This window comes from Sorex fumeus, unplaced genomic scaffold (assembly GCF_029834395.1).
Source record: "Sorex fumeus unplaced genomic scaffold, SorFum_2.1 ptg000047l, whole genome shotgun sequence".
Classification (NCBI taxonomy): Eukaryota; Metazoa; Chordata; class Mammalia; order Eulipotyphla; family Soricidae; genus Sorex; species Sorex fumeus.
This window is the reverse complement of record NW_026606104.1, coordinates 28,726,905-28,741,788: the sequence shown is the minus strand read 5'-3', so window position 1 is coordinate 28,741,788 and position 14,884 is coordinate 28,726,905. Positions and strand designations below refer to the sequence as shown.

At 36.6% G+C, this 14,884-nt stretch overlaps 1 pseudogene; it reads left to right on the top strand.

Annotated features, from left to right (window-relative positions):
* LOC130031543 (oligosaccharyltransferase complex subunit OSTC-like) overlaps window positions 1-14,884 on the top strand; it is a 93,282-nt pseudogene that overhangs the window by 36,710 nt on the left and 41,688 nt on the right.

Below are 14,884 nucleotides of genomic sequence, written 5' to 3'. Positions count from 1 at the left end.
TAAAACTTAAGAAGAAAAGTACTCAAATCACAGTGCAATGGCACTACACTGGTATTATAGTATTGATATTAGACAGAAAACCAGTACTCAAAATGAAAGACTTATCATGAAAGTGTAGTATTATTTTGGAAATGATAACCATTCATTTATTTTTAAATTTCTATTTATTTTATATTTTATTTACAAAATAACGATTACTTGAGTTCCTAGATCCCTTATCACAAAAGGCAGAATTATTGTTTCATGTTATCTACAATCAGACTTAATGACCCCTTTTCTCCCCACTCTCCCCGCCACAACCATTACTCTAAATAATCTCATCTTTTTTTACCTATTCAAATTTCTTTTTCCCTCTGAATCTCTAATTTCTGGGGCTGGAGGTACAGTACAGTGAGTAAGGTGCTTGCCTTGCATATGGTCAGCCAAAGTTCAATTCCCGAAACCCAGAGTGATTCTTCACTGCAGAGTCACGAGTTACCTGAGAGCATCACAGAGTGTGGCAACCCCTGTCCAAAAAGCTCCCCAAAACATTTAAATCTTCATTTACCAAAAACTTTTAAAATCTCTCGTCTGTACAGTAGTAAATAACTCATAATAAACTTCCTCCCTCACACTCTTCTTCCAGTTATGATCTCTTACACTTTACTTGAGAATAAGGGAGAGTAACAATAAACAAATAATTATTATTCTAGTAAAAGTTACTTTTGATAGTAATTATTTCTCATATTTAACTAATTCTATTTGGTATCTATTTTCAATTGTTTTGGCTGCAGGAGTAAGTAATGATGAGTCTTCCCTTTCAGCTGCTGTTAAATGTGAGATGTCCTGACTCTTGGGCTGCAGAGCCGGGAGACTACCTATACCCAGTCTTATACATTTCAATTGCCCAGAGCCCACTCGCAGTGTTCACACAAACATGCTAGCATTTTTCTTTCGTTCCTCTAGCACCATATTTCCTGACCTGTGGGCTCCCCAAACCTTCAGGCCCCAGGGGCAAACTTCGGAGGCACATCCAGTTGGACCCCATGAGTTCCGATCCACCTGTATGGCAGGTGCCTGCCCGACACTCCACCCTCTGGCTGGGTGGCCTCTCTGGGCACCACGAGCTGCCCCAATGGAAATCCAGCAGGACTGTACTACTGTACAAGAAAGGAGACATCCACAACATTGGCAACTATCGCCTGACCTGCCTCTTGTCTGTCATCTACAAGCTGTTCACTCGAGTCATCCTGAATAGAATTGGCAGAACACTAGATGAAGGACAACCATGTGAGCAAGCCAGTTTTCGAAAAGGATTGAGCACGGTTGACCATATCCACACGATAACCAAGCTCATTGAGGTTTCTCAGGAGTTCAAGATGCTGCTCTGTCTAGCATTCATTGATTTAAAGAAGGCCTTTGATTCTGTTGAGACTGAAGCAGTCATCAAAGCCCTAGCCAATGAGGGCGTTCAAACTCAATACATCCGGATCCTCCATGAGCTGTATAATGGATTCACTATCAGGATTTCACCATTCTACAAGGAAGTGATCATCCATGTCAAGAGAGGGCTTCAGCAGGGTGATACCATTTCACCGAAACTCTTCAGTGCCACCCTCGAGAACGTCATGCAACGACTAGAATGGGAAGGAATGGGAGTGAAGATAGACAGTCGGCAACTACACCACCTCTGCTTTGTTTATGACATCGTTCTAATAACACCAAACATTAGCTAAGTGGCTCAAATGCTGGCCGACTTTGACCGTGAGAGTGGAAACGTTGGACTACAGCTGAATCTCATAAAGACAATGTGAGAAACAGTCTCGTTCCTGATGTTCCATTCACTCTCAATGGGACAAACATCTCTGAATGCAACAGTTAGGTGTACCTAGGTCGAGAAGTCAACATGACGAATGACCTGGCACCTGAGTTGTGCAGGAGGAAGAGAGTACCTTGGAATGCCTTCAAAAGCATCAAAGAAATAGCTAAGAGGACAAAGAACCTCCTGCTCTGGACAAATCTCTTCGATTCCACTGTTCTTTCTGCATTAACATACGCCTCAGAGACCTGGGCCCTATGAAAACAGGATGAGAATGCTATTTGGATCTCCCCAAGAGGAATTGAAACAGCTATGCTTGGAGTATCACGCTTCACTCAAATGAGAGAAAGAATCTGGAGTTCTGACCTCCATCGACGATCAAGAATCAGGGACGCTATCTCGTTTGCCAAGGCGTCAAAAATCAGATGGGCTGGACACATAATGAGATTTGGAGACGACCCCTGGACTAGAGCCATTACCGACTGGATTCCACTGGATGTCAATAGACCGCGTGGCCACTCACCTACTAGATGGTGAGACTTCTTCATAAAGACCCTGAACGATCAGTTTGAGAGTCTTGGTGTTCCTAGAACGAACAGACGCCATTGGGCTACACTAGCATGCACAGAACAAATGGAGATGTTACTGCCGCCTGCTGGAGCAAATAGATGATTAATGGGGAGTCAAATGGTCAAGTGATTTAACTAATTACTTATAATGAATTAAAATTAAAGGAAGAAAAAATATTTCTCATTCATGTTAGAAATAGTTTCTAGTCCTGATGTCTTTTAGAAAAGTGTCCAATGAACACTATTTGATATATCTGGAGTTTCACAATAAATAAAGAAATAGTGTATAATAAATTCTAAACAATTATCTGTTTTAATTTTAAAAGTCATAATATACCAAATAAAATACATTATAAGGGACATGTACATGAATGTAACTGATAAGTACTTCAGAATCCATCATTTGGGAACATACATATTTCAGTATCTTCAATGTCAGAATCTCCTGTTATGTTTTTCTGTGATGGTGTCCCCGCTGGAATGGCTAATGTAATTTATGGGTCACAGTTGGAATGAAAATTTAGATCTCCTATTAAAAAATTATTCTGAATTTCAAAACAGCCACAGCCTATCATTAATCTATGAAACTGCAGAAATTAAGCACTTAATTGGTCTTTTCTCAGAGATAACATTAATAATAATAGGTCTTTTCTCAGAGATAATATTAATAATAATCATTTTTCTAACTTTTTTTCTATATTTTCTCTTTAGTATTTTGTTGAGTTGATTAAACTTCCATTTTTATGCTAGTAAATTTTATAGAAATTCTGTATTTGTGTATTTTGTTTAATATTATTTAATTCCTTTTGTGTAATTTTATTGTCCATTCTCACATAATATGTTAAAATTTATAATACTTCCATGTGACCACAATTCATTTGGTTACACTGTTATATTATGCTCTATGTGTTTACTAAATTCATTTATATGAAATTCAGTAAATGAATATTTTGTTTACAAAAAAAGATTTGCTAGTGTAGCTCTTATAAAAATATTTTACCTGAATCTATTTTATATTTCTAACAGATTTCAGATTAAGATTTAAAGATTGTACTTCTTTCTTTGATAACTAATATTTCTCTGTCTTTATATTTTTCTCTAAGACTTACAGTACAATAGGGAATAAAAGTGCCAAGAATGGGTATCATCCTCTTGTTTCTGATCACAGAGTAAAGTATTTTAGGTTCTGTTGAGTAAAGGCAGTCCTGTATTTTTCAGATATGAACCTTATTATGTAGAGCTTTGGTTCCTTTCTGTATTGTTTAGTGAGTTTTAATCATAAATGGATTCTGAGTTGTATCATGGGATTTTTTGGTATCTGTTGAAGCAATTACATAATTTTGCTGATGTAGTCTGTCTTAAACTCATAGAAAAAATTATAGATTCGTTCACATTGGGACACTAAACAGAGATAAATGAAGTCTAGGAGTTGGTGATGTTATTTAATGAAAAGTGTGAAGCCCTGGTTTCCATCATTGGTCTGTAAAAATAGAGAAAACTGTGAAGTATCTACAGCAAAGAAGAAAAGCAACAGACTTGACCAAGACTGATCAACTGATTGGATAATTAGAAAATGAAGTTATTTAAACATTATTTAAACACAGCCTTAGTGGACCAAGAGACAGTGCGCGTGGTGCTTCTTTTGCCTGCTATCAAACGGAGTCCTTCCCAAGTACTCCACGTGGTCCCCTGAGCACAGAGCCAGGAGTAAGCCCTGAGCAACACTGGGTGTGACCAAAAACAAATAAAAATAAACATAGTCTAAGATATAAAAATGTTAAAAAAAAGAAGAATGACTTCTCTTACCACAAGTCAATATTTCCCTTTTAGGAATACCCCTCCTTCTGTTACTAAACCAGAAATTTTCAAGGTCTTGCCGCTGATGCTGTTAACTGTCTGCTGATAAAGTTTTCTTCTGTTTGAAACAGACCATTTCATCTGTCCATCTTCTCAGTCTTCAGTGATAAGTTAAGAACCTTAGTATTATCTGTAACCCATTGGCAGGGAGAGGGAGAAATGTGATAGATATCCAGATATGCAAGAGCTTTTCGTGGACAGCTTATAATAACGGGCCTCATTATCACTTGGTAGGGATGAAAACCTTAATTCCCCACTCATCTTTCTTTGTACCACATTGGCTAGAGCTCCAGATACCACCTGGCCAGCCAAGAGGAAGCCTTGGGCTCATCTCACCTTTATTGAGGTGGCTGTGAATACAGCCATCAGTTTTAGTTTTTGTGTTTTAGAAGGATTACGAAAGAGTTGAGTGGTTATCTTCTAAAACATTTATTATTTCTTATCACTTATTGGTCTTGCTAAGCTTCCCTTTCTAGGTGTTTTGGTTAGTGCTGTAGATTTTTATAATTATTCTTCATTTTCTCTTGACATCGCAGGTTTGTTCTTTTGACAACTCCCAGACTAAGTATATGAAACTGAGTCAATGCAGTCAACTGTTTTTCCCTTGTATTCTGAGGTTCTTAGTGACTTTGTTTTTCTGAATCTTATTTGTAATATATATTTATATATGCATGTGTATACTGACATATAAATGATAATATGGAATTATTTAGTCACATTTAAGGAAAAGTATTCATACTTGTGAAGCTACTGGAATGAATTATTTTTATACTTTTTCTTTGATTTCTTAATATTTTATGAAAGCCACATTGCATAATAATATTATATGCTTCAAGTGTGTATCACTGAAATCAATATTGAAAATCAACATGTGCATTAGCCATGTTTAGTTTACCACTGAGTCTAATTCTACCTTCCACCATTCCATTGTTCTCTTTAACCTGCAATTTACTTTATCTCAAAGGTAATATATGTATATCTAGCTTAACATGTGATAATTTCAGAATATCCTAAATATTATTGCCTATTTTTTAAATTGGAATAATTATATTTATGTGCTATGAATGCTGTGAGCAGTAACTCACATGCATATGCAGTAAGTTAAGATTTTGGCTCAGTGCCCAGAGTTTAATAAGTATTCAATAAACTGTAGTTTGACAAACAGGAGCTGTAACTGGAAAAGATTTTAGTAGACAAAAATTAGTAGACAAAAGAAAATAAAACTTAGTGCTAAAATTCACACTATTAATATTCAAAAATTAGTAAGTTTCTGCTACCAATTGCATTAGTTATTTTACATTTTTATGCTAATTTTGAATATTTTTATGAGTAAAATTATATTATATTATCATGCTCTCTTGTAGGATAGATTGGATTATCCTTGCTCCTCCCGCAGGGATCTTAGGCTTATTGAGTTACTCCCACAACAGTGCTCTTGAGGCACACCAAATTCCATCAAGCACTAATGATCCTATATTGCTTTTCTCCTTCCTTTCTGTTACTTGCATGATTTAGCAATGTACTTTTTGTATAGATACAGGAAAAAAGTTCATGCTATGCTTTTGCAACATGGGAGTTAATTGATTCTGAATAATATTTACTCCTGGGAATCCATCATTTTTACCTGACTTAAACCTAAGTTGCCCTTATTTCCTAAGACCCCCAAAAGGAGGATCCTGATGAAGGAACTGGATGGACCCAGGCAAGCTGCAAGCTACCCAGGCATTGAGAAAGGACATGGTAAGCACCATAAGTATAGTAAGTTAACAGCATGAACATGGGACAAACTCTGTCATGACTCAAAAAGAAGTAGCTGAATAATGAACCTTCTGGGGTTAGGAAAGACTCACCTGGCCTGAGGATTGTGGTTTGGAATACATAGCGAGATGTCCCGGGAAGAGCCAACCTTTAAGTTTAATATATCTCTTACTGTGTTCATACAAAATGACTACAAATATTATGACATAAATGAACTGTTATTGTTTAAATGGATGACTAGCTAAGGAAAAGATAGAGCAATGCACTCTGGATGGAATCTTACCCTGGAGCTGATCTCCTAGTAATCTGAAATGCTTCTCAGCAGAGATTTTGTTCTTGAGTTAATCTAGAACTTCCCCTAAAGAGGTGCCTTTACCTCTGTGTGCTGTTATGACTATGTTTAACCCCACCTATGTATAGCCCACCCTTCATGATTGCTATGTAACTATGCTATCAGGGGAAATAAAAGACTTTGGTACTTTGAGGACTTAAAGGACTCTGAGACTATGAGGCGAGAAAGAAGATATATCGAAAGAGAGGACTTTGAGGTCCGTGAGGAGACTAGGACGATGGAACTATGATCACTGGGACTACAACCAAAACTACAACTACAATTGTTCTGTGAGGGAGAGATCAGACTACGCTGGTAGGAGATAGAAATAAACTGACTACTAACCAGCTTGGGACCTAGTTCCTGCTTCTCTGTTACCCCATCTTTCGTCAGTCTGTTGCCTTGGATCAGCCTGGGGAGGTGGCTCTTGGCCACTGAATGCTCTAATCCTACGTGCCACAGTGCCTTTCTTTTGAAACTCACACTCTCTAATAGGTAAAATTATTTAGGAGAGGAGAGATGATTCCTGTTACCCAGCTTCCAGTGAAATGAAGGTAGTATGTGAATAGAGTGAGTAAATCTTAACATTGTAATATACTAAAGAAAGATAGTTTCTGAATCTGTAGGAACTTAGATAGTAACACCCAATCAATGGAATGATCACGGTCACGGTCCTCCCATTGTTCATCGATTTGCTCGAGTGGGCCCAGTAATGTCTCCATCATGAGACTTGTTACTGTGGTTTGGCATATCGAATACGTCACGGGTAGCTTGCCAGGCTCTGCCGTGTGGGAGAGATACTCTCGGTAGCTTGCCAGGCTCGCCGAGAGGGGCGGAGGAATCGAAATGGAAAATGGAAAATGGAATGATATTCAATTAGATATTTGTTTTCAGTTCTCAGAATAAACTCAATTATTTAAAATGTTTACCATAGAACAAAAGTTAAATATGTATGTATATTAAAATTTTAAAATGCATTTGAAAATATAGAAATTATTCTAGGTCAAACTAAAGAGAGCAGGTTCTTACAAAAATTCCTGTGGATTTATCAGCAATTTAGACATTTAAAATGGAACTTATAGTATACCAAAATTGTGGAAATTCATATTTCCAGACATAAAAGAAAACGTGATCAGGAATATCCTGTGATTCTAATTCCACTTATCTGATGACCTTATTATACATTGCCAGTATTACTTTTATAACCACATATAAAACTTTTAATTATTGTGTTTACCTTATTCCAAATGCATTATTTCTTTTTAAAACATAGAGGAAATCAAAGCATGAATGAGCTTTCAAAATGTAGTTAAGGGTATACCCTGTAATATGTCATACTGCATTATATGTGAACTTGAGTTTGAGCCTCTTTGACTGATACTGTTTATCTAATCTTGGAAACTGAGTAGATGCTGCCTTTTTATTGAAGGAAAATTTAAACAAAAACACTGAAATTAAGAAAGAATAAATAAGTGTGCTAGAAATTAAGAAGCACTACAAAAATGATACTCTTTTGATGTTCTTATAGTATACTGAATTCAGCTGTAGAAAGAATCTATGTAGTTGTGGGTTCATTGATCAAATTTTGGAAACTTAGAAAAAGAAGAAGAAACAATAAGTAAGTAAAGGAAGGAAGGAAATAAGAAAGTAAAGAGGGACATTCAAAGACCGGAAAAAGCATACAAGGTATAGCAAGTTTAACACAAAGGAAAAAAGTATTATGTGATACAACGATGACTAATTAATTTCCTCAAAGTTAATGATAGATATCAAAGCACAGATCCAGAAACTTAAGAGAAAATAAAAAGGGTAAATGTAAGAAAAAGTCTTTAAATATATAAATATATCGCATCTTCATTGTTTAAAATAAAATATTGATAAAAATTCTAAAGTAAATTATAAAAAAAACCCTTACCTCTAGGGGAACAAGATTGAATTTATATATTCCTCCTCACAAGAAATGTGCAAGCAAAAATAAAGAAGTGAAATATTTAAAGTGTTATGAGAAAATTGAAAAAAAAAACAAATCTCAAACTGGAATCTTATCTGAAAATTTATCCTGAAAAAATGAAGGATAAGTCCTTCTCAAGCTCTTTCAGGAAATAGAAAAAACGGAAACTCTCCCAAACAGTTTCTATGAAGCCCATATCTCTCTAATACCAAAAGGAAACAAAGATATCACGAGAAAAGAAAACTACAGGCCAATATCCCTGATGAACACGGATGCGAAGATTCTCAACAAAATACTAGCAAATAGAACTCAACTACTCATCAAAAAGATCATACACCATGACCAAGAAGGATTCATCCCAAGATGCAAGGCTGGTTCAACACTCGGAAATTATTCAACATAATCCACCATATCAACAAAAAGAAAAGATAAAAATCATATGATCATATCAATAGATGCAGAGAAAGCATTTGACAAGATCCAGCACCCCTTTATGATGAAAACCCTAGCCAAAATCGGGATAGAGGGGACTTTTCTCAATAAAGTTAAAGCCATCTACCACAAGCCTACAGCAAGCATCGTCCTCAATGGCAAAAAACTGAGAGACTTCCCTCTAAGATCAGGGACGAGACAAGGATGTCCACTCTTTCCACTGCTGTTCAATATAGTACTGGAAGTCCTTGCAATAGCGATAAGACAAGAAAAAGTTATTAGGGGCATCCAGGTAGGAAAGGAAGAAATCAAGCTCTCACTATTCGCAGATGATATGATACTATACTTAGAAAACCCTAAAACCTCTATCAAGAAACTTCTAGAAACAATAGGCTTGTATAGTAAAGTGGCAGGCTCTAAAATCAATACCCAAAAGTCCATGGCTTTCCTATATGCAAACAGTGAAAGAGAATAAAGAGACATGAAGAAAACAATCCCGTTCACAATTGTGCCCCAGAAAATCAAGTACCTAGGAATCAGCTTAACTAAGGAAGTAAAGGACCTGTACAAAGAAAACTACAAAACTCTACTTCAGAAAATAAAAGAGGATATGAGGAAATGGAAAAATATCCCCTATTCATGGATCGGGAGAATTAACATTGTCAAAATGGCAATACTTCCCAAAGCACTGTATAAATTCAACGCAATTCCGATTAGGATACCCATGACATTCTTCAAAGAATTGGAGCAAACACTCCTGAAATTTATATGGAACAATAAGCCCCCACAAACAGCTAAAGCAATTCTTGGGAAAAAGAAAATGGGAGGAATCAACCTCCCTAACTTCAAACTCTACTACAAGGCAGTAGTAATTAAAACAGCATAGTACTGGAACAAAGGCAGAGCTGTAGACCAATGGAACAGGGTTGAATATACTGACTACCCCCGCCCCCCCCCCCCCACCGCCCCAAGCATAAGTGCATCTAATCTTAAATAAGGGGGCAAGAAAAGTGAAGTGGAGCAGGGAAAGCCTCTTTAACAAATCATGCTGGCAAAACTGGACAGCTACATGCAAAAAAATGGGCTCAGATCTCTGCCTAACTCCATGTACAAAAGTAAGATCTAAGTGGATTAAAGACCTCAACATCAAACCGGAATCTATAAGATACATTGAGGAAAATGTTGGCAAAACCCTTCATGACATAGAAGCAAATGGTGTCTTCAAAGATGTCACACCACTGGCCAAGCAAGTGAAAACAGAGATAGACAAATGGGACTATCTTAAACTAAGAAGCTTCTGCACCTCCAAAGAAACAGTGACCAAAATACAAAGACAGACTACAGAATGGGAAAGGATATTGGCCAACTACACATCTGATAAGGGGTTAATTTCAAGGATATACAAAGTACTGGTTCAACTCCACAAAAAGGAAACATTCAACCCCATCAAAAAATGGGGAGATGAAATGAATAGAAACTTTCACAAAGAAGAAATCCGAATGGCTAAAAGACACATGAGAAAATGTTCCACATCATTAATCATCAGGGAGATGCAGATCAAAACCACAACGAGATATCACTTCAAACCACAGAGACTGGCCCATATCCACAAGAACAAAAGCAACCGGTGCTGGTGCGGATGTGGTGAGAAAGGGACACTTCTTCACTGTTGGTGGGAATGCCGACTGGTTCAGCCCTTTTGGAAAACAGTACGGATGATTCTCAAAAAATTAGAAATTGAGCTCCCATTTGACCCAGCAATACCACTCCTGGGAATATATCCCAGAGAGGCAAAAAAGTATAGACGAAGTGACATCTGCAATTGTCTGTTTATTGCAGCACTCTTTACAATAGCCAGAATCTGGAAAAAACCTGAGTGCCCGAGAACAGATGACTGGTTAAAGAAACTTTGGTACATTTACACAATGAAGTACTATGTAGCTTTTAGAAAAGACGAAGTCATGAGATTTACATACAAGTGGTACTACATGGAAAGTATCATGTTAAGCGAAATGACTCAGAAAGAAAGGGATAGACCTAGAAAGATTGCATTCATCTGGGGAACATAAAGTAACAAAATAGGAAACTAACACCCAAGAATGGCCGAGATTAGTACCAGGAATTTTACCCAATGACCTAAAGGCCAACCACACATGTTAGGGGAAAAGGGAGCTCAGACAGAGAAGGGAACACAAAATAAAGGGGGTAGGGAGGATCCTCCCAGGATGGGAGAAGCATGCTGAAAGTAGACAATAGACCAAACATGATTGCCACTCAATGCCTCTTTTGCAAACCACAGCTCTCAAAAGGAGAGAGAGGGAAATGCCCTGCCACAGAGGCAGGGTGGGATGGGGCCTGGGGGGGGGGGGGGGCGGGGAAGGGATACTGGGATCTGTGGTGGTGGGAAATGGGCACCAGTGGAGGGATGGGTGTTTGATCATTGTATAATTGAAACCCAAGCACAAAAATGTGTAAGTCTGCAACTGTACCTCATGATGCCTCACTATTAAAAATAAATAAATAAATAAATAAATAAAAATACATGGAAAAATTGAAGGATAAATAAGAACTTTTTTCAGAAAGACAGAAGTTTAGGAAATTTGTTGCCAGACTTGACTTAGTCAAGGGTAGGAAAACTATGTAGGCAGAAAATGGAATCAACATAATGGAAAGAAAGGCAGTAATTTGTCTCATTCCACCATGTTGTATGTAGAAAACTTGAAATGTTTCTCAATTTCAGATAATCTTCTATAGCTGGTCTTTCTTGTGTATTTACTTTTCATACAAGTCCATGATTGAGTGACTCCACCCACGTGGAAAGGCATTATGTGCTGGTAAGATGTCTTATCCCCACAGTCAATCTTCTGGGAAAAAGAGTCCACGCGTGTCTCCGTGTATCCTCCGGAACAATCGCAGGGCCTTCCATAAAGAAGAAGCAGCAGATCATTGGAGCGTCTGCTGGAATCTGTGCACAGGCTCCCTGGGGTGATAGAACAGCAAGATCAGGAAGAGCATCCTGTAATTTAACAGAAAGGAAGTACCGTCAAGGAGGGTCAGTTCCCCCTTGGGTGGTAGGGGTTATATCACCACGGGCAAAGGGCTAGGACTCCGGCAAATCCCCCTTTGGAGTCTCTAAAGGATTGGAAATGTCAACCTGTTCAACCAGGCATTCTGGGCGGCAACATCTCTGGTGTTGAATATGCACACAGCACCCGTCCCCAGATAAGCACAGGGCCTTGCCATTTAAAGGTGAGGGGATCTTTCCATAGGAGAGATGCAAAAGTTGTTTTTGTTTCAGGGTGCCAATGCCAATCCACAGCATATTTGCTTTCTGTAACTCTGTTGTTTGTGAAACAGCTAAATTTCTCATTACAATTGGCTGAGACTTGTAAGAGAAACCTTTGCATTCTCTGAATTTTATTTCACTTTAGTTTAAGGCTCTAGTTCTATAGCTCTTCGAGATAGTACAGATTCTTAAGTTCAAAAGGATTTCAACTGTTAATAATGCACGGTCCGCGGTTCTCCCGTTGTTCATCCATTTGCTCGAGTGGGTCCAGTAACGTCTCCATCATGAGACTTGTTGTTACTGTTTTTGGCATATCGAATACGTCATGGGCAGCTTGCCAGGCTCTGCCATGCGGGCGAGATACTCTCAGTAGTTTGCCAGGCTGTCCGAGAGGGGCAGAGGAATCGAACTCGGGTCGGCCATATTGGCTGCGTGCAAAGCAAACACCCTACTGCTGTGTTATCGCTCCAGCGCGTTAATAATCATATATCATTAATGTTCTTCTAACAAGAAATTTAGATTGAGAATTCTGCTTTCTCTGTAGGTTCAAACTTCTGATAAGAAATCTTCGTTTAACCCTGGTCTAACAGGTTCCAAAAACAACAGATAAAATTTGATTTTAGCTAAAAGTATTCATTTGTAGTTTCTTGTTGTTATTTCAATAAACTGATTTAATTGGCATACCAAATGACTTACTCTCCTTACTTGAAAGTACTTGAAAAATCATGATGTAGTGACACATTCTTGGAAAGTTTTATAAAATAGTAAAGTTTAGCTCTCAACAAATTATCTATTCATTGTTATATGCAGAAATGCCTCTTCCTATTTCTTTTTCACAAGTTAATTTATACTTTTAAGTTAACTTATTGAACACAAATTGAATTTCTATTTATATAGTAAAGCACTATTCATTTTGATTACAGCTTCATTCTAAGAACAGCTGTTATATTTTTACCTTCATTTCTTCAGTGACCCATTTTAAATATAGACATACATCATTAGATATGTTGACTTTATTACTTTTCTATTCTGTTGCTGGGTTAAGTATAACATTATTTTATATGATTTTAAAAAGACAGTTATTATTTCACAAATCATGTAGATCAGAAATTTGAGTACTATTTGTTCAAATCCTCTGCTTAGATTCTACAGTTTCAATAAAGGTATTACCTGGGCACGCTGACAATTTATTTGCTTATTTTTTCATTTATTTTTCTGCATGACTTGTAATTTTATCTTTCTACATGCCAGAGTTTACCTTAAATTCCCACAGAACATTACCAATATTCAGAGGCTTCCCGTATTACCTTGTAACATAAACTTCTACAACATGTTTACTCTCTCTATCAAGCTTGCAATAATAGTTTCTATTCCTAGTAGATAGAAGATAGAATCTTAAGTCACTTAATCATGATAGATGTACTATCATCTCACCATAGTTTATTGATTATATACAAATCACAGAGCCCATATATATCAAGGGAAGGCAAGTTATCACACAAGGCACAAATGCTAGGAGGTAGAGATTTATGAATCACCATAGTCTGACTACCATTCCTATAAAATATAGTAAAACATTGTCATCACATACAGAAGTAAAGTTAAAATAGCAAAACAAATCATAAAATTATGTTCATTGATGATTTTAGCTTAATTAACTAAATTGTGATAAGACTTGTAGAAGTCATGTTTACAGATATTATCATTATTAGCATCATAATGTATGCAAGATTATAATTAAATTTGAATACCATATGTATCCATGCAAATTTACCTTTCTCTAAAATCACTATAATGCCTAGCAGCCATTAACAGTAGTTAGTAGGCTATTCTTTGAGAAACAAAGCCTTGGAGTAGAGATCTCTTATTAGAAAACAGTCTATGTAATCTGATCAAGATAACAATATCTATTTGGGGCATTTCTGTTACTTAATTTTAAAGTGCTTCTTGATAATCTTTTCTCTTAAAAAATTCTTCTTGGTTAATATTTATTGAACATAATAATTTGGTAATACTTTAAATAAACAAAAATTTGCTATTTGGGGTGTAAAATTTCTGTGTAAAGTTTCCTACAGAGCAAATTTTGATATATTATAAAAACTGGAGTTTTAGCTAAGTTGAGAATGTAAAAGAATGAGTAAGACAGAAAATAGACTTTCTGCCTATACACCATTAAATTGTGTTGTGGCAATTGTTAATATAAAAGATGGGCAAGTGGTAATCCAAGAAATGAAAACTTAAGCTCTCCACTTATTTTAAAGTTCCTTCGGGGTAAATTTATTATACTAATTAATTTACTAGTATCAATCATCACCTTAAGCACAATTAAAATAATAAGAAAGGTCAAAAATAAACTTAAACTTGTTAGTCTCTCCTAAAGAATCTATTTTTTTCAATGATAGCTGGCCCATTTTGAATACAGACATTCAGTCAGCTACAATGCACTCAACTGACTTTAGTTATTCCTTTTTCATGCCTACAAAGTCCAAAAATGACATAAAACTGCATAAGGAAACAGATAGGAAAGATATTAAAAATATAAATTGTGCACTTCAAATATGGCTCTATAATGAGAAAGTGACATATCTTTTTTTTTATAGCTGTAGATGAAGCACAAAAGAAGGTGACTATAACCATAGATTTATGGAATATTGCAGGGGGCGTTTTTAGAATAAATTTTTAACATACAGTTTTTCATATGCCTTGAACTATCTCGTGTGTTGAACTAACACATAGCACTTTACATCATTTCTGTAACTTAAATTTAAATAGTTTAAAAGTGTGTTTTCTGAATCCTATGATTACTTTATTTGCTATGTATTCACGTGTATCACATGGAGCGATAGCACAGCGGTAGGGCGTTTGCCTTACAAGCGGCCAACATGGCCGACTCGAGTTCGAT